Here is a 22,771-nt window from a genome sequence, read left to right as displayed (position 1 = left end):
GGACATTCCTTGAACACTCAGGCCCCTTCAAAAGAGTCTACATTCTTTCCGTTGCCCCAGTGCAGGTCAGCTGGCCCAATCTCAAAGGTTGTAATCTCTCAATTGCAGCTGACTGGGCAAAGATTTTTCTTTCTGTGCTGTATCCTTCTGCTCACACCAGTTCATTTCTATACAAAGCAACCCTGCACAACTTCTCAAGACATGTGCATAACAGCAAGCCTCACACAAACTGCTAGCCCAATCCAAGCAAAGCTCTTTCTCACCCTCATAAGCCAAGCCTCACAGTCCATAGTTCTTACTGCATTCAGGACTTTCAATCTGTGACCAGAAGAGTTAATCAAGCTGTACTTAGAGCATTGCAAGGTGCCTCTTAGGCCAAGATTTCAAATCCTTCCACATTCCTCTTGAAAATCAGCTCCAAAAGGCCAAAATTCACATAGTCAGTTGTCTTATCAGCAATCCCACTCCTCAGTACCACTTTCCTGTTGCAGTCAGGTTCACATTGCTAGTAGAAATCACTCAACCAAGAGCAGCTTGTGGGAAAACAAAGGTTTATTTGGGTTTATAGGCTCGAGGGGCAATCTCCAGGATGGCAGGGAAAATGACGACATGAGCAGAGGGTGGACATCACCCCCTGGCCAACACAAGGTGGACCATAGAAACAGAAGAGTGTGCCAAACACTGGCAAGGGGAAACTGGCTGTGGTGGTTTTATTCAGGTGTTCCCCATAAACTTAGGTGTTCTGAATGCTACTTCCCAGCTGATGGAGATTTGGGAATTAATGCCCCCAGGAGACAGTGTATTGTTGGGGGCAGGCTTATGGGTATTATAGCCAGTTTCCACATGCCAGTGTTTGGCACACTCTCCTGTTGCTATTGTCCACCTTATGTTGGCCAGGGGATGATGTCCACCCTCTGCTCATGTCGTCGTTTTCCCTGCCATCATGGATCTTCCTCCTTGAGCCTGTAAGCCAAATAAAACTCTGTGATTTCTACCAGCAATGCAGACCTGACTACAACAATGGGCTTATTTCATTCTAGCAGCAATGCCGTGAAACAGGTACTCTTTGTCTCTCTCCATTTTACAAAGAAAGAGGCAACTAGCCCAGGGTCAAGTGGCTAATCATTGACAGAATTGATTTAAAAGTAGAAACAAAGGCATTTGGGCTGTTATGGGAAGAATTATCTAACTCCAGATTTCTTAGGTTGTTGACACTAATGCGCAGTACCTCAGAATATAGATATATTTGGAGCTAGATCTTTTTTTAAAAAATGTTTTATTTTTATTTATTTGAGAGAGAGAGAGAATGGGCACATCAGGCCTTCCAGCCACTGCAGACTCCAGACGGATGTGCCACCTTGTGCATCTGGCTTATGTGGGTACTAGGGAATCAAACTGAGGTCCTTTGGCTTTTCAGGCAAGTGCCTTAACAGCTAAGCCATCTCTCCAGCCCCTGGAGCTAGATCTTTAAAGAAGTGTGGGGAAAGGAGTTGAGACCCAACCCACTTGGGCTCACAGAGAAGAGGTAACACACAAAGACACGGAGAGGGTCCAGTCATCTTTCAGCAAGGGAGACAGGCCCCAGAAGCAACCAAATCTGCTGGTACCTTGATCCTGGACTCTGAGCCTTCATGACCATGGAACAATAAATGTCCACTGTTTAAGGCCCCTAAACTGGTGGGGTTTTTTTGTTTGTTTGTTTTTTGTTGTTGTTGGTTTTTCAAGGTAGGGTCTCCCTCTAGCCCCGGTTGACCTGGAATTCACTATGGAGTCTCAGGGTGGCCTTGAACTCACAGTGATCCTTCTACCTCTGCCTCCAGAGTGCTGGGATTAAAGGCATGCGCCACCACGCCTGGCTAAACTGGTATTTTGTTATAAAGCTCCAGCAATATGCCTACCTTCTTCACATACAAGTTTCTAGACTTTTTCTCCAGCCAAACTCAAACATTTATTGAAGCTTAGCTTGCTTGCTCAATCCTGTTATTTGACAAGAAAGAAGGGATTTTTTAAAAAAGCTATTTGAGGAAAAGGAAGAAAGAAAATGGGAGCGCCAGGGCTTCTAGCCACTACAAGCAAACTCTAGACAGATGTGCCACTTTGTGCATCTGGCTTTACTTGGACACTAGGGAATTGAACCCAGGCTGTTAGGTTTTGCAAGCAACCACCTTTAATCATTGAGCCATATCCCCACCAGAGATTTAATTGCCAATCTCTGGAATCTCATGAAGGTAAGAATTTCACACATCTGCTTTTAAAATATGTGTTTACTGCTGTTTCTATTTCCTTGTTTGTCAATGTCTCATTCTTGTGAGATGCCTCTCCTCAAGTGAGGCTTCCTTAAGTGTTTCGCTATTTCTGTGTGTGAGTTGACCTTCAATGGGAGTCGTGGTTCAGGTGTGCTGATGGAATCGTTCTCACGTGTGCTCCAGGGACTTCTACCGATGCTCAAGGGTCTGGATACCCTCGAAGTTCTTCCTCAGTTACCTTCTGGAGATTTCTGTACAGCCTGGGTGGCTAAAGCTGGAGCCCGTGTATAGCTCTAGCTTGGGCTTCATTTCTTTCTCTTTTTTTGTAGATAATTCCATTTCTCTGCACAGTCTGGGCTTCATTTTTCTTTTTCTTTTCTTTTTGTTTTTTTCAAGGTAGGGTCTCACTCTAGACCAGGCTGGCCTGTAATTCACTATGTAATCTCAGGGTGACCCACCTACCTCTGCCTCCCGAGTGCTGGGATTAAAGGTGTGTGCCACCACACCCAGCTTTGGGCCATTTTTAATTTCTGCATTATAATCTGTCTTCAAGCTTCCTGCTGTGTTTAGACCCTGAGGTATGGGTTCTTGCATTCTCATGGCTGTCCACCACGGGGATCATGTGTCACAGTCCCTGAAGAAATATATATTTGCATTTCAGAAATCTATGTCCAGCATTTCTTTATGTTTAGGAAAATGTAGGTGCCTTTAGGCAAGCTAACTAACCTCTGTCTCTCTGATTTCTTCATCATAAGACAGTGCAGATGAACAGACAAGTTAATCCCTGAAAAGTGCTTAGGACAAGACCTGGCTTACAGGTGCCAGTCAGTGTTTTGATATTTCTGCTTCCGCTCAGCTCCTGGCTAGGTCTGTGCTATTACCCATATATAGTTAATTTTTAAAAAGTGGCAATAGGGCTGGAGGGATGGCTTAGGACTTAAGGCGTTTGCCTGCAAAGCCACAGGACCCAGGTTTGATTCCCCAGGACCCATGTTAGCCAGATGCACAAGGAGGCACATGCATCTGGAGTTCATTTGCAGTGGCTGGAGGTCCTGGTGTGCCCATTCTCTCCCTCTCTCCCTCCCTCTCTCCCTCTTTCTCTGTCAAATAAATAAATAAAAATAAAAATTTTAAAAGTGGCAATAGCCAGGCGTGGTGGTGCACACTATCAGTCCCAGCACATGGGAGGTTGAAGTAGGAGGATTGCCTTGAGTTTGAGGCCTGCTTGGAACTACAGTCATCTTGGGCTAGAGTGAGACCCTGCCTCAAAAAAAAACAAAAAAAAACTGACAACAATAAAATTGAAATATTTTGATTCTTCTCATCTTGCCCCTTACAGCAAATTCAACATGAGGAATTGTTAAATAATCTTAAATGAAATTCTCTTCTGATGAGTCAAATTCATTACATTTGAACATTCAATTCCTGCCAATGCACAACTAAAAATTTCTGGTCAAAAGCACCCAGGCCTTTCAAATGTATTTCTCAGTATCATTCCAGAATGTTCCCACAGCTGAACTGCAAACAGTGGTTAAACACAGGGAAGAACTTTCAGGTGTGCAGAACTGGAAACCCACCTGGACAGTAGCTCAGCATAGCATGTACATGCTGTGATCCCACCTGAGAAAGGAAGAAGGTATAGAGAGGCAGTGTGTGTGTGTGTGTGTGTGTGTGTGTGTGTGTGTGTGTGTGTGTACGCACGTGTGTGAATGAATAGGGGAGAGAGGTTATGGTAGAAAGAACATTCCTGTTGTTTTGAGACAGTGTTTCACTATACCCCAGGCTGGTCCCAATCCCACAGTGACTGTCCTGTCTCAGCCTCGTGAGCACTGAGGTTACAGCTGTGAGCTGCCACAATCAGCTTTCGACCAAAGGTTTCTGGAGGTGCACTCATGCCCCTGCTAACAAAGCTTGTGTAAAGGGATTTTGAGCAAGGCAGTGACAAGTGACAGCCGAGGCCCATGCCAGCAGGCTCACAGGAATGGCGGGTGGGCTGGGACAGAGACTGGAAGAAACTGGAGACTGAAGCCAGGACTCCTTCCACACCTGAAGACGCTGGGATGGCAGTGCAGCAGAGAAACCCATTTTGAGGCAGGGAGCAGAGTGGAGGGAAGACAGAAAGTGAAATCCACTTTAGAAAGGCTCCCAGTGGCAGCCCAGGCCTGGCCCAGTGCCACACCTATTAGGCGCTTAGTAGGTCTATGAAATGAACAGTCTCCCTATAAATGGCTATTAGCATTCTGGTGCCAAAGACATCCCTTAAGATGCAACCCCACTGATCTTGCCTCCCTATTCTGAGTTCACATCCTCGGTCCCCAGTTGTAGAGGACAGGGTACAAAGATGGGTGTGCAGGCAGTTGAGTCAAGGATTCAGGTGCCCCAGTGGCCCTTGTTGACTCTGCCACCCAGGAGAAGAGAACTATTTTCTTCTGCATGCCCCGCGCCCTGCACAAGGCTCCACGACAGAGCATAATGTCAGACAGCACTCTGAGCTGGGCCCTGTGGCCATGTCTACAAAAGCCTGTGGGTCCTGCTTCTCTGGGAGCTGAAGGGAAGAAATTCTAAACAAGAAGGGCCACGAATTACAAAACCCAGCTCTGAGCCCATGCACATACGTGCATGTATGGACATGCACACACTCACCCACGCTCACTCACGTGCACGTGTGCGCACAGGCATGCCAGCTACCATGACTCTGCATTAAGGAAGAACTCAGACTGAGCTTTGTAAGTGAGTGAGATCATGAAGAGAGTCAGCAAGAGCATAAAGTCTCAGTAGTATGGCACCTGAGGCCAGTAGAAGGAAGGAGCGGGGAGCCTCCTGGAGAACAGAGCTCCCGGTGATAGATACCTCCCGTCCTTGCCCATGTGAATCACTGGGAGCCTTGGGTGGTGGAAGATGAAGAGGGAAAATAGGAATAATTGCATCTAGCCTGATATTTTCTAAGCCTAATGTATGTGGACTGCTCAAACATTTGTTAGACAAATGAAGCAATGTACAGATGGATGGATGGGTGCATGGATAGATGTACTGATGGATGGATGGATGGATATAAGGATGGATGGATGGACAGATGGATGAGAGACTACTTCCATCTGGCTTTCAGTGGCAAATTTGAAACCAGCACTTTGTGGCAGTCAGATGGCCACTGTAGGCAGTTTTCCAAGATGGCTCTTAATGATTGATTCCCACTTCTGGCACCCCTAACGTGAGCCCTACAGTGGCACATGGGCTGCCCTTAGTCACCTCCTTCTAACAAGTGGAATACAGCAAGTGTTGAAATGCCTGGCTGCCACCTTCCTGGCCTCTCTCCAGCATGCTCTGGAAGCAAGCTGCCATTGCAGGGAGGCTCACGTGGCAGAAAGCTGAGCGAGTCCTCCAGCCTCCTCCCACAGGGCACTGAGACCCTCTGCCCAGCAACTTTCAAGGAGGAACCCAGCGTAGCCAACAGCCTGGTGAGCCTAGCCATGGAGCCTTCCTCACTGGGCCTTGATGGGGGACTGGTCCACTCTCACCTTCACCCTGAGCAAAGAGCTCAGCCACACCCTGCTCAGATTCCTGACCCACAGAATCCAGATTACAAGTGTGCCCTGTCTCATGGCACCTAGCTTTAGGTTAATTTGTTACCAGAGCAGATCATGGAAACAATGGTTTACGCAGAATGAGCACTGTGATAATTAAACTTGACAAGCGAGAGCAATGCGTGGGAGTCAAGATTGGTCTGGGTTTGAATCCTGGAGCCCAACCTCCTAACTGTGCTGCTTTGGTCAAGGCAATCAACCTCTGAACCTAGTTGTTTTGTAAAAGGAGGCCTAATCCTCTAGCCACAGAGAAAGCAAGGTATGACACAGACATTATGCAATATGCCTAGTTCAGTGCCTGCCGGGTGGTAAACACGGAACGCGGGGAAACTATTACCAGTAATTCACCGTTGTAATAGGAACGGAGCAAGACCTGCTCACAGAGCAGCCATGCCACTGCCTGGCAGCTGTCAAGCTGAGAACACAGATGCCTATGTCAAGAAGTGACTGGATCCCCAGAGGAGCCTAATCCCTTTCCCAATCTCAGACTCAAGTGCTGTGGCACAGACCTGGCCAAGACGGACCAGATGGGGCAAGGTGAGGGCTCCTTTCAGTTGGGCACTCAATGTTACCTTGCACCCACAGGCTGTTCCAGCCATCCCTCAGCCTCACCTCAGTAATGCCGCCTCTCCTGCCCGGCTTCTGGGCAGGGCTTATGGGGCCACTACCCTCGCTAAGCCCAGGCCCAGGGTGTCCTGAAAGGTAAACACCCAGACAGGAGGTGCCTGTCACAGGACTGCTGCGCCTGAGGCGGGTCTGAAGGTCAGAAATGTTTCCCAGGGAGGCTGTTCCTGGGGAGTGGAGCCCTTGGCTGTGGCTTCAGTGCAACAGAGGGAGTCTGTGCATTTAGCTGTGAGGACCCGGGCCTGCTCAGAGGTTCCCGGTGGATGGGAGAAGAAGAGCTGTCCAGGGAATCCAACCCCCAGGGGCTCCTTGCTGGCAGGTGAGCAAATAGCTTTGGCACTTTATCTTCTAAATTTTTTTTTATTATTTATTTGAGAGCGACAGACAGAGAGAGAAAGAGGCAGACAGAGAGAGAGCATGGGCGTGCCAGGGCCTCCAGCCACCGCAAACGAACTCCAGACGTGTGCGCCCCCTTGTGCATCTGGCTAACGTGGGTCCTGGGGAATCGAGCCTCGAACCGGGGTCCTCAGGTTTCACAGGCAAGCACTTAACCACTAAGCCATCTCTCCAGCCCAGCTTTGGCACTTTGAAGTGAAATGAGATGAGGACACGGGAGACGCAGAATGGATCTGGGTCACACTGGTGCAGCAGAGCACCTGAAGCATTGAGTGAGAAAGAGCCCCGAGACAGACAGACAGACAGACAGACGACAGCTGGGCTCTCACTGCAAGATCCCACCTGTCTTAGAGTCTGTCTCATCTTCACCACTGCCCCTCCTGGGTCTATTTTACCCTGTGATGATCCCAACCTCTTTTTGTGGGGATAGGAACAGGGAGATAAAAGATGGGAAAAGCTTCGTAACTCCCAGGAATATGCAGGAACTCTTGCCAAAATAACAATAAGTAATCATAATCATAAAATGCTTCAGCCAGCAGCGTAGCAAGGGTCCAAGAGAGAAGCCTTCTAAGAACAGGGCGCTGGACGGCACAGGGTGCACGCCCGTGGCTCCCGCCCGCTCATAAATGTGTATGGAAATTGAAGCGCTGTGATTGCTCGGTGTCCCTTGGGAAGCACACCTGGGGAACAGAGGGCATAGCTCTAAGGTGGCAGTTCCTGCTGCGTTGCCCCACGACCACGTCCCTCCCGCTTAGGGGCCATTTCAGGACAAAAGACCCTACCGGGACCTCAGAATGTTTGAGGCTTGTGCCTGGGTGGGCATGAAGCAAAGCACGTATGACTCCGCTGGGGACAGTTTTCTTGGCTGCGGAAGGTGCTTATTTTCTATGTTGATCAATATTTGGGACATTCACACAGCTGCCAGCTGTGTGGAGCTGGAACTTGGGATTCGTGTTGTTTTGACTGTGCTGTCCTCAGCTGGGGACCAACATCTTGTCTCCTCTCGGGAAGATGGCTATCTTTTGTAAAATTGAATAATAATAGGTAGTAATAATACATATATAACATATGCTATATATCATATATAATAATATATAATAGGTATTATTAACGATATTTTTCGTATGGATATATCATGTGTCGGAACCCTCTTTTCCCTCATCCCTACCCGCATTCCGCTGGGGACCCTCCTCAGTGGTATTCCCCATGGGGTTATGGGTTATGTCTTGTGGGAGCAGCAGTCAGTTATTTTGGGGCGAGGGAAGGCCTCTGAGCATGAAGGCTCAACCTGTGGCTCTTACAATCTCCCCCCGCCCCCCGCCGCTTCTTCCGCAAAATTCCCTGAGCTGTGGTGGGTGAGTTTTAAGTCTGCTTCAGTGAGGAGCTCTTAGGAGCCTCTGGATCTCTGCTTTGGTAGGTGTTGAGTGTCCTCGGGGTCTGTCTCCTGCACCCTGGCGCTGATTTAGAAGATGGTGATCTTAGTGCAACAACACAAACGAGAAGACTCTGTTGGTGTCTTCCCCCTCCCCTCTGTCTGTTTCCCACTCAGGTTTCCCTGTCTTTCTCATTTCTGCTCACATCTTGGCCGGGCTTTGGTGCTACTTAGCCTCAGAAAGCAAAGCCAGAGCCTCTGAAGGAATGTCCCTCCAGCTTTCTGGTCCCTGAAAGTACACAACAAGCTGTCTCCCCAACAGCACCCTCCACCCACCCTTCCCTGAGCCCTGAGTGTCTTGAACCCCACCCCTAGGAGGGGGTCCTTATGAGAAAGCAAGCAGCACCCCTGGCATCGAGGGTGATTTATTATTATTATTATTATTTTATTATTATTATTGCCAACTTCATTTGCCTGCAGAGACCCTGGCCTCAGCCAAAAAGCTCACCAGTGGGTTGATCCGCCCAGGCCAAACTTGAGAGGCTGCCCAGACTTCTCAGCAAAGCTAAATCTAGCCACCCAGCCTTGCTGGATCCACCCATGGACACAGGAGCCCCTGTTTGTCCCCCAAAGCCAGTGAGCCTGCCCGCCCTACATCAGACATTCCATCTCCTCTGAGTCCACTGCCTTCCCAAGTAAGTCATCTACACTGACGGGGAGAAGCGCTGCATGCCTGTAACCCTAGCACGCACAGTATTGAAGTAGAGTAGAGGGCTGCCACAAGTTTGAGGCCAGGCTGGGGTACCAAGGGAGACCTCATCTCAAAAAAATGGGGGGAGGCTGGAGAGATGGCTCAGCAGTTAAGGTACTTGCCTGCAAAGCCTAAGGACTCATGTTCTACTTTCCAGATCCCATGTAAGCCAGATGCACAGTGACACAAGTGTTCAAGGTTGCACACGTGCACAAGGGGGCACATGCATCTGGAGTTCAATTGCAGTGGATAAAGGCACTGATGCGCCAGTTCTCTCTCTTCTCTTCTCTTTTCTCTCTCTCTCTCTCTCTCTCATAAAAAAAAGACCAGTCTGTTGGACTTGCCTCAAAAAAAAGAAGACTATGTTCTAGTACCCTGAAGGCCCCCCCATATCATCACCCCAGTTTTTTTCCTTATTATCTCAGAATTGCAGAGCACCTATACTTACAAGGTTTGGAAGTGGGGCTGGAGACACGGTGGGGATGATGGTGCCCTCAGGGCGACAGGGGGGTCTGGATGAAGCAGTGCTGAGCTGGAGGCTACCTGAAGCCCATCATGAGCAGAGCTCAGGACATGGCTTCACTGCAAGAATGACAGCTGAGTCACCAAGCTGAGAGGGGTTTGGGTCAAGCTGAGTAGGGTTCATCTCTGATTTCCCCCGCCCACATAGTTCTGGAAAGGCGGCTGCTGGGCATTGGCCACTCTGTCCATGTTTGGTGATGTCCGGCCATGGGCTGAAATTCTGCCTCTGAACTGGAGGGAATGTCCAAGGAAGCTGCGAGCCTGTCCCCACTTCCTACAAGTGGCCGCAGTTCCCTGCATGCCATACGGTCTGAGTTCAAATGAGAGTGATTTGCCAGAATGTCCCTTGGTGAGATTCCTTTGGGAAATAGATCGAAGGTTGATTAAGGATCACTGAGCCGGCCAGGACCATGTCTCATTCTTTCTACCTCTTCTCACCTAATCTTTGGAGTAGGAAAAAAAAAAAAAATCAGTGTTCCAATGAAGAGGTAAAGGCTGTCCAGGGAATGTCAGCAGGGCCTGCATGGAGGACGGAGTCTTTGAGCTTAGTAATGACTAAATATTATTTGGTAATTACCATTTAGTATCATTTAGTAATTATCTTGCAGCAGCAGGAGGAAACTGATGGGTACGGTGCTATACTCTAGAAATAAGACCTCAAGCTTGAAAATAAGATATCATTTTCCCACACTCATTCAAGTTGAATGTTTCAAGTTTCCGGACACAAGGGTTCCTAAAAGGTAGGATAGGGAGCTCACGGGAGGGGTGGGGGGCAAAATCCTGGGGAAGGACGCGTGGGCACTGGAGCAGGCGGAAGATGGAGGTGTGCTCTTTCCATGTGGGTTCGTGGTCAGGTTGAGGTCTGCATGTGGGGCCAACAAGCCTCACAGGGAGCCCGCCCCTCGCAGATCCAGCAGGCTAGCTTTGCTTCAGGCCCCTTTGCCACTGGCTGGTGTTCCATGCAACCGGGTCTCCCTCTGCCAGGAGCCCTGACCATCCATTACCCAGACTCCCAAGGAGCCTAAAAACAAGGCGCCAGTTCACTATCCAATGAGTGCGTCTCCCATCAGAGGTCGACTTCAGAACACAGGCTCTCCGGAAGGACAAGCCGTTTGGACAGGGCCTGAAATGGGACAAAGGGACGCTCTGGGGCAGGGACCAGCAAGGGTGAGGAGGTACTCCGGGTCCCATCCTGAAGTGGCAAGGCTCAGTGCCCAGCAGCTGACTTGGGCAGTACCACTCAACTGCAACCCGCTGGCTCTGAGGCTTGGGGCCTCACGACAGTACCCTGGGGACACCTCTCAGCCAATCAGCAAGGAGGCCCTCAGGGTAGCCCCGCCCCCATGTCAGGACCCCCAGCGACTTCCTCCCCCTTTACTGTTGTCCAGATAAGCGATTTCCCACTCAGAGCTGATTTCCAGTCCTGCATCTGAGATTCCCGCCCATCGAGCTGACATCTTCCAAGTCTTTTCAGGTTTTAGGAAGCAGTGCGGGAGCTCATGATGCTATAAGCCTTGTTTTGCTCTCTCTGAGTGACAAAAACATTCCTGGGTGATGCCTCATCCGACAGAAGGCCTCTTTTCTGCCGAGTTTCTTTTTAGGAAGTTCGCTTTGAACCATCCAGGGATTCATGGGTTCTTTTGTTTCTGGATGTCAAAGGGAGTCTGACTGCCAGGCAAGTCTTTCTAGGATCCAGGATTATTAGGGCGGTGTCCTGTGGCCTTCCATGGACTTCTGGACTCTTTGGGGCAGGTTCTGAGGCAAAAGCAACATTCCTTGCAATCTGCTAGCTTAAGTTCCTAGACAAGGGTAAGAAACAGTTCCTGATACAGGCTTCAAATGAAGCTGGGTTGGTGCTCAAAGAAACTCAAGCTTACTAGGCTGTGTTTGGGGAAACATTATAGCTGACCCCTGTACTCACTGGGGAAATATCATAGAAATTGCCAAAGTGAAGTGGCATGGGCGATTGATGAGACTGGGTGAGACCCTTGCTTAGGTCCTCCCCTCCTGCGTTTTCTCAGATGTCCCGACTCTGCTGAAATCCCATGACCCAGAGGGAGCAGGGGCTGGACTCTGAATTGCCTGGTGGGCGTCAGCCATGGACACCCAAGTTGTCCTCCCACACACCCAGGGCTCACCGCCTTGTGCTCCTGAATTCTCTATCATCTTTTAAGGCAGTTGCTTGGGGAAGCTTGTGAGTTTTAAATTAGATGTGCTGAGGAACCGTTGAGGAATCAGGCTCTGAGCCACCTTGCCAGAGCCAGGAAGCCTCGATTTGAATCCAGACTCGTCCCCCACAGGCTGGGTGACCTTGAATAAGTCAGTTAACATCTCTGAGCTTTCTGTTAAAAAAAAAAAATGGGGCAAATCGAACAAGGACAGTTGCAAGCAATGATGTAGAACTATCCCTAGTATTAGTGAGATTGGGAAGCCCTTGACAATCAGAATTTTGATGATTGTTTACCTGATAGACCCTGAGAAAGAGAACAGATCACCTTTTCAATGTGTTCATTTCACAGAGCAGGGAGAGGATTTGTCAGTCACGTAGTGGATTGAACACTGGATATGACTAAGCACAGAACCCTCGACAGTCAAGGCAACTAAGATCCCACGGAGCAGCTCCGAGCCCCGGGGCCTGGTTGGCTGAGAGACCCTCTTCTCGGGATCCTGCTCAAGCCCTGGCTCTCATATGCCCCAGCTCTCCCTTGATCTATCAGCACGTTGGATCCAGTGATAGCTTTCCTCCAGTAAGGAATATTTTTTATTTATTTATTTATTTGAGAGCGACAGACAGAGAGAAAGACAGATAGAGGGAGAGAGAGAGAATGGGCGCGCCAGGGCTTCCAGCCTCTGCAAACAAACTCCAGACGCGTGCACCCCCTTGTGCATCTGGCTAACGTGGGACCTGGGGAACCGAGCCTCGAACCGGGGTCCTTAGGCTTCACAGGCAAGCGCTTAACCGCTAAGCCATCTCTCCAGCCCGTAAGGAATATTTTTAACCAGGTGTGGCGGCACACGCCTTTAATCTCAGCACTCGGGGGGGCAGAAGTAGGAGGATCACTGCAAGTTTGAGGCCAGCCTGAGACTACTTAGTGAATTCCACATCAGCCTAGGTTAGAGAAAGACCCTACCTTGAAAAAAACAAACAAACAAAATAATATTTTTGATAAATGAGGCAATTTTTCCCCCCAGCTAAGTCCAGACACACCAAAAATTTTAAAGCCCAGCTTGGTAAAAGTTGGTTGGAATTTGGAAGACAGCAACAATGGTGAGTTGGTTGATTTTATGCTCCAACACTAGGACACGTGTATGAGCGCTCTACTGCTGCTGGAACAAATTGTTACACACCAACAGGTCAAAATAATACAAATGTGTCATCTCTCCACTCTGGAAGACAGAAGTCCAAAGCGGATCTTTCTGGGCTCAAATCAAGTCTGGGATGGGGCCGTCTTCTGAGAAATTCTAGCGGTGAATCCACCCCCGAGTGCCTGTCCACTCACTGTCCTTGGCTCAGGCCTCTTACAGCTCCCAGTCTCTGCACTTCCGACCTCCTGCTGCTAAGGACCCTGTGTTACATCAGACCCGCCTGGATAGCCCAGTATCCTCTCCTATCTTGAGAGCCCTGGCTTTGCTCCATCTTCAGAGTCCCTTTGCCATGTAAGCTTACAGAGCCATAGGCCCCAGGTACCAAGATGTGTGCAATTTTTGGAGTTGAATAGGCAATAAAACTAAACCAGGAGATAGCAGAGTTTCTTAAATTTCACTTGCAGATACATTTAGGAAGCAATGTATCACCCTTTGAAACTTTTTAAATTGCCTCAAACTACACAATCAATAGAAAAACATGAAATGCAATGTCGATTATTTCATTTGCAATAAACTCCCTATAACACCCATGTGTAAACAGATAATCTATTTTTAACTTTGGTTGACCCATACTAGATCAATTCCACCTGCTGTTTTTAAAAATATTTTATTTATTTATTTATTTATTTATTTATTTGACAGAGAAAGAAGGAGAGAGAGAGAGAGAGAGAGAGAGAATGGGTGCACCAGGGCCTCCAGCCACTGCAAACGAACTCCAGTCACGTGCGCCCCCTTGTGCAGCTAGCTAACGTGGGTCCTGAGGAATCGAACCTGGGTCCTTTTGGCTTTGCAGGCAAATACCTTCACCACTAAGCCATCCTCCCAGCCCTCCTCATCTTTAAATGGCAAAGACTGGCAGAGCCGTTTGCAGACAGTCTAGTGGGTCAAGGATGGGAAGGTGTTACCTGTCACAAACTGCAAAGTCTGATCTATGTGGCAGAGGTCTGAGTTCCCTGACCTTGAAACGATCCTCGGCCAGCCCGTCCTGCCATGGCGAATGATCCTGAGAGTCTGTCACAAGGTGAAGCCCTCACTGCTCCTGGCATGGACCCTGACTGCCCTAAGGAGACCCATCTATTTGCATTTCCTGGGCATGGTGACAGCTGAAAGGCACCTTGTGAAGGGGCAAAGCAGCAGCAGTTCTTTGCCCGGAGCACGTGGGCCAACAGCCCAGCTCCTGGGGTCGGGAGTCACTGTTGGCAGAACGCTGGCACAATCACAGGGGGAAGCTGACATATCAGTACCCAGAATGCACTAATACGTGGCTCTGGCTCCAGGGACAGGGCTGGGAGAAAGCTCCTCCTCCACCCCCACTGAGCAGCCATGACTAGAGCCTGGGCAGAGTTGCCTGGGAAAGCCTGGCGTGGAGCCAGCCTAGGTGGCAGAAAGACAGTGGTGGAGGATGGGGGGGCGGGGGAGATGGAGGAAGAAAGCAGGGCCAGGTGGGGCCTGGGGAAGGCATTTGAGTTCCATGTGCCTTTGAAAAGTTGGCAGCAAAGGCATGGCATGTCACGTGCTTGATTTCAAAGGACCCGGGGCTTGCCCGTTTTCTGAGGGCTCCAGTAAGTTCCCTTGCTTTTCTGCCTACTGGTCCTGATGGTCGCCCTCCCTGGTGTCTAAGAGGAGAAGAGGGTCCTGGTGCCCGGAGGGCTGTGTGGGTCCCCAGGGCTGAAAGGTGTGTTCCTCCGAGTTAAGGCTGACAAGCTGAACTGGGCTAGACAGGGCCAGAGGACGCAGACTGCCCACAGGGCCTAGGCTATTCTAATGGAATGCACAGATGCCAAGGAGGAGAAAGGGCAGGTGGAATGGGGTCAGTGTGGAAGGGGTCCTCAGGACTGGAGACAGAAGGATGCTGAAAAGAAGAAGGAAGAAGCAGTGGGCGGGAGTTGGACTATGGATGTGAGAGGCGACAGAGTTTCTCCTCCATATCTCCAGCTTACTCCGGAGGGCCTTTGAGACAAGGTCAGCAGGGGGAGGAGAGACTGGAGAGAGCAAAGGGCACCTGCTGGGAAAATGAACTTGGCTTTGCTGAGCAGTCCATCTTGCACAGTGACTGTGAGTCAACTGTGACACCTGTCTGCATACATTCACCCAGGAAAAGAGGCCAGAAAATGCCATCATAATTAAATCCTGGTCCCAGAGGCCACAGTGGTGGCCAAGTTGGAGCAACAAACCTGACCCTGGGGCACACCTCTGGCATTTGATAATGTAGTTTAAGAATGTACCGTGTGTGTGTAGAGTTCAGGGCATAACCTGGGCTCTCCCTCGGCTCCTGAAGGACCTGCTGCCACCTGAGGAGGCCTTAGCTTGGTACGTGCATGTCACATGGTGACTGTCTGGCCTGTTTGCCTATTGCTACTCTGAGCCAGGCCTTAGCAACTTTGTCTGCCTAAAATCCAGCCTTGGGAGGTGAGCATTCAGAGAATATTTGCTGGGTAGAGCCAGGAGCCAATGGAGGGAAGAATATGTTGATGGACTTGGGTGGAGTGGGCCAGGTAGGTAGGTTATACATGGAGGGGTTGCTCAGGCTCAGAGATGAATGAGGCCAAGTCCCTCTTAGGAGACAGTGGAGGATAGGGAGGAGGAGTTGAGCAGTCAGGGCTGGCACTTTATGGTGAAAACACAAGGCTCAACCAAAGCCAAAAAGCATTGCCCAGCCCCTCTTGGAGTGGGTGAAAGGTAAGATCAAAGGGGCAGAGAGTAAGAAGTCAGAGCTCAGAATGAGGTCAGGGTGGAGGCCACAGGCAGAGAGCCGATGCTACTGGTGGGTGGAGAATAAAGGCCAGGGCAGCCCCAAGCAGACGGAGGGCCCAAACACATGCCGGAATAATTTGAACATTCCAGACGCAACTTCCTAGCCTTCCAGAGGGCTTAGTTACCTGCCCCTAGAACATACAACAGTTAACTATAGGAACAGTGGCTCTCTGCCCTCTTGGGGCTTGATGCAAGCCACAGCTCTCACTCTGGAAATGTGCAAAAGCACTGTGGTGCTCCTAATGTAAACCGTCTCCTCCCATAACCTCACTTGCTCTGAATGCCTGGTCCCCAGCTAGTGGCAGTTTGAGAGGGGGAGACTTGCCGGGAGAGGTGTGTAACAGGGGCTGGCTAGAGGTGTAGAACAGCTTTACCGGGTGTTCATAGTTCACCCAGTCTTGCTGCTTCCTCCCTGCTGACATGACAAGATGTGATGCCCAGCCTCTGTTCTGTCATGCTTCCTGCGCTGTGATGAAACTTCCTCTCAAGACTGTAAACTGAAATAAACCTTCCCCTCTGTCATCTGTGTTGGGTTGCCTGTTTTGTCCCAGCAATGAGAAGGTCATACTGAGAGTGAGGCCATTGCCACTAGAAACCTGACCAAGCGGCTTTTCGCCTTTTGGAACTGATTTGTGGGAGGAATGCAGAAGGATTTGGAACTTAGGTCTAGAGATCCTTGTGATGCTCTGAGTACGCTCGATGAGCTATTCTGGTGAGAGTTTGAAAGACCTAAATGCAGAGAGAACTGTGGACTATGAAGGCTCAGCTTGTGGGGTCTCCGAGGGGAAGAAAGGACTCAGTGGGGACTGGGCTAGAGGCAGATGATGTGAAGTTCTGGCCGAGAGTCTAGCTGTTCTTCCTGTGTCATTGGACCAGAGCAAAGTTAAATTTGAGAGCAATTGACTTGTGTATTTGGCAGAGGAAAATACAAAGCAGAAGGATGTGAAAACCAGTAAGTGTGCCACAGGTAAAAAATAGGAGCATGTTTGGATCACAGACACAAAAACTGCAGTTGGTTCATCTGCCATGTCTAAGAGATAGCTCTCAACCAAGGATGTGCTGAGGATCTGCATTGGGGCAATCTGAGGAGTGATGGTTTTTTAGAGAGTAGAGGGCCTGGAGGAATAATGTGGAATTACTTTCCTGCTCATCATGGTTTATTCCCCCTGGTTTTACACATTTGGCAGTGTAGCTCACCTGGCACTGGTTTTGGAGGCATTGCAATGCCAGAAAGAGAGTCATGAAGTACACATAGAAAATGTGAGCCAGGGTTTGAGGTCCCAGCAAGGAGTCCCTGTGAGGCCATTGCACAGGGCTGTGGAGATGAACCTTGGGCGGTAGTGGAGATTCCAGGATGTTGGAGGTGCCAGGATTATGGGATAGCCACTGAGGCTGGAAGGGCAGAGCTGCTGAGAAGCCCTCTCATCACAAGCCCCAGGTGCCCAACATGGAGCTGCAGGGATCAATGCTCTGCTTGCTTTCTGTCTTGCATCGGTCTGTCCATCCTTCATTGCTATGCCTTTTTGAAATGGGAATATTTACTCTGCCCCAGTATGTGTTGGAAGTATTTAACTTGTGTTGCGATTATACAATGCTCATAGTTAAGAGATTGTCTTGAGTTTCAGAAAAGACTTTAGATTTGTTTTTTTCAAGGTAAGGTCTCACTCTAGCTCAGGCTGACCTGGAATTATTCACTATGTAGTCTCAGGGTGGCCTCAAACTCTCGGCAATCCTCCCACCTCTGCCTCCCAAGTGCTGGAATTAAAGACATGCGCCACCATGCCTGGCTTAACTTCAGATATATTTTTTTAATATTTTTTGTTCATTTTTTATTTATTTATTTGAGAGTGACAGATAGAGAGAGAAAGACAGATAGAGGGAGAGAGAGAGAATGGGCGCGCCAGGGCTTCCAGCCACTGCAAACGAACTCCAGACGCGTGCGCCCCCTTGTGCATCTGGCTAACGTGGGACCTGGGGAACCAAGCCTCGAACCGGGGTCCTTAGGCTTCACAGGCAAGCGCTTAACCACTAAGCCATTTCTCCAGACCTCAGATATTTTTTTAACAGGGTTTGGATCACCAAAGACAATGGGGACTTTTAAAATGAATGCATTATTTTATCATGAACTGGTCATAAATCCATGTGGGGGGGAGCAGAAGGAATGTGGTAGTTTGAATGCAAAGTGTTACCCGTAGACTCATGTGCTTTGAAAGCTTGGCCCCTAGCAATTTGAGAGTGGAGCCTTGCTAAAGGAGATGGGCCACGGGGTGGACCTTGAGGTCGATTAGCCCAGCCCTTCTGCAGGTTCCTAGCTCATTCACTCTTGCTACTCCCTCCCAGCTGCTGTGATAAGATGCGATGCCCAGCCTCTGCTCTGCCATGCATTCCCCACCAGGATGAAACTCTCCCTTGAGACTAGAAGCTGAGATAAACCCTTGCTCTCCCAGCAGCTGTGTTTAATCATCTGTCTTGTCCCAGCAACGAGAAGGTGACGATGGCAAGCAGGCAGCAGCCCGCGCCTGTTACCAGAAGTTCTGCTCCCGCAGAGGTGCAGGCAGGCTGGGGAGGTGGCTCAGCTGGCAAAGCACTCGCAGTGTGAGCAAGAGTGAGGACCAGAGCTCAGGTCCCGGCACTCACTTAAGTGCTGGGTGGGCACGATAGTGTGCCGCTTTAGCTAGATAGCTAAAGTAACCAGATCTGTGAGCTGTGGGCTGAAATGACAGAGCCTGCCTTGATAAAGTACAGAGGCCTCTGTACACACACACACACACACACACACACACACACACACACACACGAGTCCACAGGCACACACAGTCTCCTCCCAAAACAATGCAGTAGTGTTTCACTAACATGAAACTTCAACGGACGTGCAGAATAAAGAACGCATCAATAGAATGAACATATTTACAAAACTGTCCCATAACTTCTGGGCATGCATCTTATTTTAATATACATTCTGCCAAAACAAGCACTGGGCACGCATCCTGAACCTCTGGCACAATGCATTTGTCTGGTTGGGTGTGGCAATGCCAGGGCTGTGGGGTAGAGGGGACCCTGCTTGGAGACAACCTCCCACCTCCATTTTGAGAAGCACCTCCATGTTGCCTTCACCGTAGTTTCCCCCATGTTATTTTGCACATTCCTGAATATCAATCATTTACTTTCCATGTTCAATTTTAACACATCCCTGTGCCACCTGTAGCCGTTAAGACTTCCCACCGATTTGCTTTATTTAGTTGCATCTAGAGCATTAATATTTGTGGCGCCCCAGGTTTGATGTGCTAATTAGAATTTTTCAAGAACACTTAAAATCCGTAACTTACTTTTTGAATATTTGACCAGTGTACCTCCTAAAGGCAGCTTGCAGCCATGGGCTAAAAATCCTGCACCTCTTGGGAGATGACTCAGTGGGTAAGCGTCCTGGCTGTGCAAGCATGAAGAATGAGTTTGGTCCTCTGTGTTCCTGTACAAAGCCAGACATGCCTACACAGGCCTATAATCCCAGGGCCCAGGGAGCCAGAGACAGGTGCATCACCCTGTCTCTCTGGTCAACCAGTCTAACCAAAAACCAACAAGCTCCAGGTTCAGTGAGTGTTGCAGTCCGGTTCGCATTGCTGGTAGAAATCACCCAACCAAGAGCAGCTTCTGGGAAAAAGAGTTTTATTTTGGCTTACAGGCTCGAGGGGAAGCTCCACGATGGCAGGGGAGAACGATGGCATGAGCAGAGGGTGGACATCACCCCCTGGCCAACATAAGATGGACCACAGCAACAGGAAGGTGTGCCAAACACTGGCATGGGGAAACTGGCTATAAAGCCCATAAGCCCGCCCCCAACAATATACTCCCTCCAGGAGGCATTAATTCCCAAATATCCATCAGCTGGGAACCTAGCATTCAGAACACCTAAGTTTATGGGGGACACCTGAATCAAACCACCACAGTGAGAGACCGTCTTGGGGGAAAACAGCAGAAGAGTGGAGGCCATCCAACATCTTCCTCTGGCTTGCACACATGTGTGCATGGGGCATGCACACCCTACATGTATATACCACGTGCATGCATACATATATATGACACATATTGTGCACACATGCTCCAAAAAAGAAAGAAAACATACCCTGGAAGAAGGGCAGACTGTCTAGAGTCTGCCCAGATCCCGTGACTATTTTAGATGAGAGATGCCAAAATAAATCATAGCTGTCCAATTCACCTGCCGTCATAGCTTGCTCAAAAAAAAAAAAAAAAAGCCTCTTTCATGAATAACTTGCTCAGTCAAACCCGATCAGAAATTCTAGTATTTCTGTCTTGGTTTCCCTCTTGTGGCTCCACTAGTCTGGTCTCTGTCAGGAGCACCTTTTGCAGACAGGGTCTCCTCTCCCCACCCTGCGTGGCCTCTGACACTTGGGCTCCGGCCCTGCCTCACCACAACCATATGAGCTTGGACAAGGTACTTAAGTGACTCTGAGCTTCGGATGGAACCTGTAACAGCCCCTGCCACACACCCAGTCCCGGGTTGATTTGAGGAGCAAAGGCGTTCAGTGGAAACTTCCAGCCTTACTCCTCTCCAGGAGATGGGAGGCATGCAGGGTCTGAACCTCAGCCCCTCTCCAGTCATCATCTTCTGGGTCATTGTCATTGTTCTTTAAGCCCACGACAGTGTCACAAGTGGGGGGAGATTAATTGGCACCGTGTGTGACAGGACACTGGAGTCTGATCAGAACACGGGGACCAAGTTAAACAATGCAAGCAATGCACATATCACCATGACTGAATCACACAAGCCTAATGTTGAGACAGAAGCCAGGCACCAAAGAGCCCCTGAGAACCCCCTTGCATCAAGTCCCCAAGCACACCCGTCCATGCTGTTGTTAGCCGCTTATCCCCAGGGGCAGGAAGGGGGTGCTGGGAAACTTTCTGGAGTGGCAGCCACAGACTCCTTTGCAATCTCACTCGTTTTGCACACGCTTGTTCAGTTTGTAAACACCCAGCCATCTGTACACTTAATATGAGCACTTTCTGAATCCTCCTAAGGTTTGTTTTGGTGTTAGAAATATGGAAAAGTTCCCTAGACATGCTGCTGCCTACTCCAGAGCGGGTGAGACACATGGCGAGGACCTAGGGTCTCACTCCTTCCCCAGACAGCAAAACTCCGGGGGGCTTTGCTCCTTGCCCAAAGAGGTTGCATGGATTCAACTTAAAACAGCTTCAAAGATGAGGCCAAGCTGACTAACTAAAACCAGAGAGCAGAGGTTATGAAGCCACACAGCAGAGGTGAATGCTGCCCGTTTTAGTAAACGCTTCTGCTCCATTTTTGCTGTCTTATTTCCAGAGAAGGAGCTGCCTCATTCGACTACCTAGGAGGGCATCTCTCCGGGCACATCTTGGAGGGCAGCCCGGGAAGTCGGAGGGACCTGCGGCACATGTGCTGTCCCAGTGCTGGGTGGGAGTGAGGGGAGCCAGGGGAAGAACCTTGTCACCTGCTAAGGAATTTTCAGGGCGTTGAACACCATGGGAGGGGGCCTTGAGGCTCTATTGCCGATCTGCTTTTTTCTAAACTTTTTATTTTATTGTATTGTATGTATTTGAGAAAGAAGAGGCAGCTATCAAGAGAGAGAATGGGCACACCAGAGAGCCTTCAGCTACTGCAAATGAACTCCAGATGCATGCACTACCTTGTGTGTCTGGCTTACATGGGTCCTGGGTAATCAAACCTAGGTCCTTTGGCTTTGCACTCAAGCGACTTAATTGCTAGGCCATCTCTCCAGCCCCAGATCTCCTTTTTTAAAACGTTTTTTATTGGGCTGGAGGGATTGCTTGGTGGTTAAGGCGTTTGCCTACAAAGCCAAAGGACCCAGGTTCAATTCCCCAGGATCCATGTTAGCCACATGCACAAGGGGGCACACATGTCTGGAGTTTGTCTGCAGTGGCTGGAGGCCCTGGCATGCCCATTCTCTCTCTGTCCCTCTTTCTCTGTCAAATGAATAAAAATAATTAACAATAAATAAATAAAAACATTTTATTTATTATTGGAGAGAGAGAGAGAGAGAGAGAGACAAGGAGAGAGCGAATGGGTCTCTAGCCACTGCTAAGGAACTCCAGACACATGTACCACCTTGTACATCTGGCTTTATGCAGGTACTGGGGAATTGAACCTGGGTCCTTTGGCTTTATAGGCAAGTGCCTTAACCACTGAGAAAGCTCTGTAGCCCTGCTTTGTTTTTTGAGACAGGGTCATGCAGCCCAGGTTGGCCTAAAATGAGCTATGTAGCTGAAGATGACCTTGACTCCTGATCCTCCTGTGTCAATTTCCTAAGAGCAGAGAGAACAGTCTCTAGCATCACGCCCAGCTTAATTTGCTTTCTATGCAGGTACCTTGGTCCTGCAAAGGGAGAACATCCTCATCTTCCCTGGTCCACACAGATGGGCCACCTGGATGTGCTTCCCTAAGTGCCAAACACTGAGCAGACACTACCACAGGGAAGATAGACGGCTATGAACTCCCCTAAGGTCTTCCCTGAATCAGGCAGAGACCACTTGCAAGCCCTCACTCATCTTCATTTTATTCCTCCATGACAACAGAGAGACTGGAGGCCCTGAGGGGAAAAGCCACATGCGCCGCTCCTGCAGCCAGCGGGTGGCCTGGTGGAGGTGACTGGGACGCCCTGCCTGTCAACGCCTGTGCTGTGTCCCCACTGTTGCCACGGAAGCACTGGATTCCATCTCAAAATATTCCGTAGTTTGAAAAATGTTTTCTTTCTTTTTTTTTTTGGAGCTTATTTGTAGGGATGTATTTTGAGCATTTAAACTGATATTTTTCCCCCTACTGTTAACCGATGTTGTAAACTTCTGACATTCTCCCTTTTTTAAAAAAAAAATGACAGCTTTATTGACATTTTACATAATTCATCTATTTAGAACGTATAGTTGAGTAGTTTTTAGCGTATTCACGGAGTTGTTCAACCATCGCCAAAGCCAAGTTTAGAACATTTTCTCATTTTCCTCCAAGAGATTCTATACCCATCAGCAGCTACTTACCCCCCTTTCCACAACCTTCCCAACCCCAGGCAGCCACTTACGACGTACTTTCTCTCCCTGGATTCTCCTTTCCTCAATGCCCTGTCTAGCTGCACTCATTCAAGCTATGGTCCTTCGTGAA

The 22,771-nt window shown here is 49.3% G+C and overlaps 2 protein-coding genes across 2 annotated transcripts in view; one reads left to right on the top strand and one right to left on the bottom strand.

The window, feature by feature from the left end:
* The window catches only part of Neu2 (neuraminidase 2), a 60,129-nt gene that overhangs the window by 16,385 nt on the left and 20,973 nt on the right, over positions 1-22,771 (bottom strand). The gene's annotated exons all lie outside the window — the stretch shown is intronic.
* Positions 6,634-22,771, top strand: part of Ngef (neuronal guanine nucleotide exchange factor) — a 124,848-nt gene continuing 108,710 nt past the window's right edge. The window contains exon 1 of the mRNA XM_004662259.2: positions 6,634-6,770. The gene's annotated coding sequence lies outside the window, so the exon portion shown is untranslated. The remainder of the gene's footprint in view (positions 6,771-22,771) is intronic.

The sequence above is a fragment of the Jaculus jaculus genome, chromosome 4, assembly GCF_020740685.1.
Source record: "Jaculus jaculus isolate mJacJac1 chromosome 4, mJacJac1.mat.Y.cur, whole genome shotgun sequence".
Taxonomy (NCBI): Eukaryota; Metazoa; Chordata; class Mammalia; order Rodentia; family Dipodidae; genus Jaculus; species Jaculus jaculus.
Note: the sequence above shows the minus strand (reverse complement) of the source record. Positions and strands in the feature narration are given on the sequence as shown.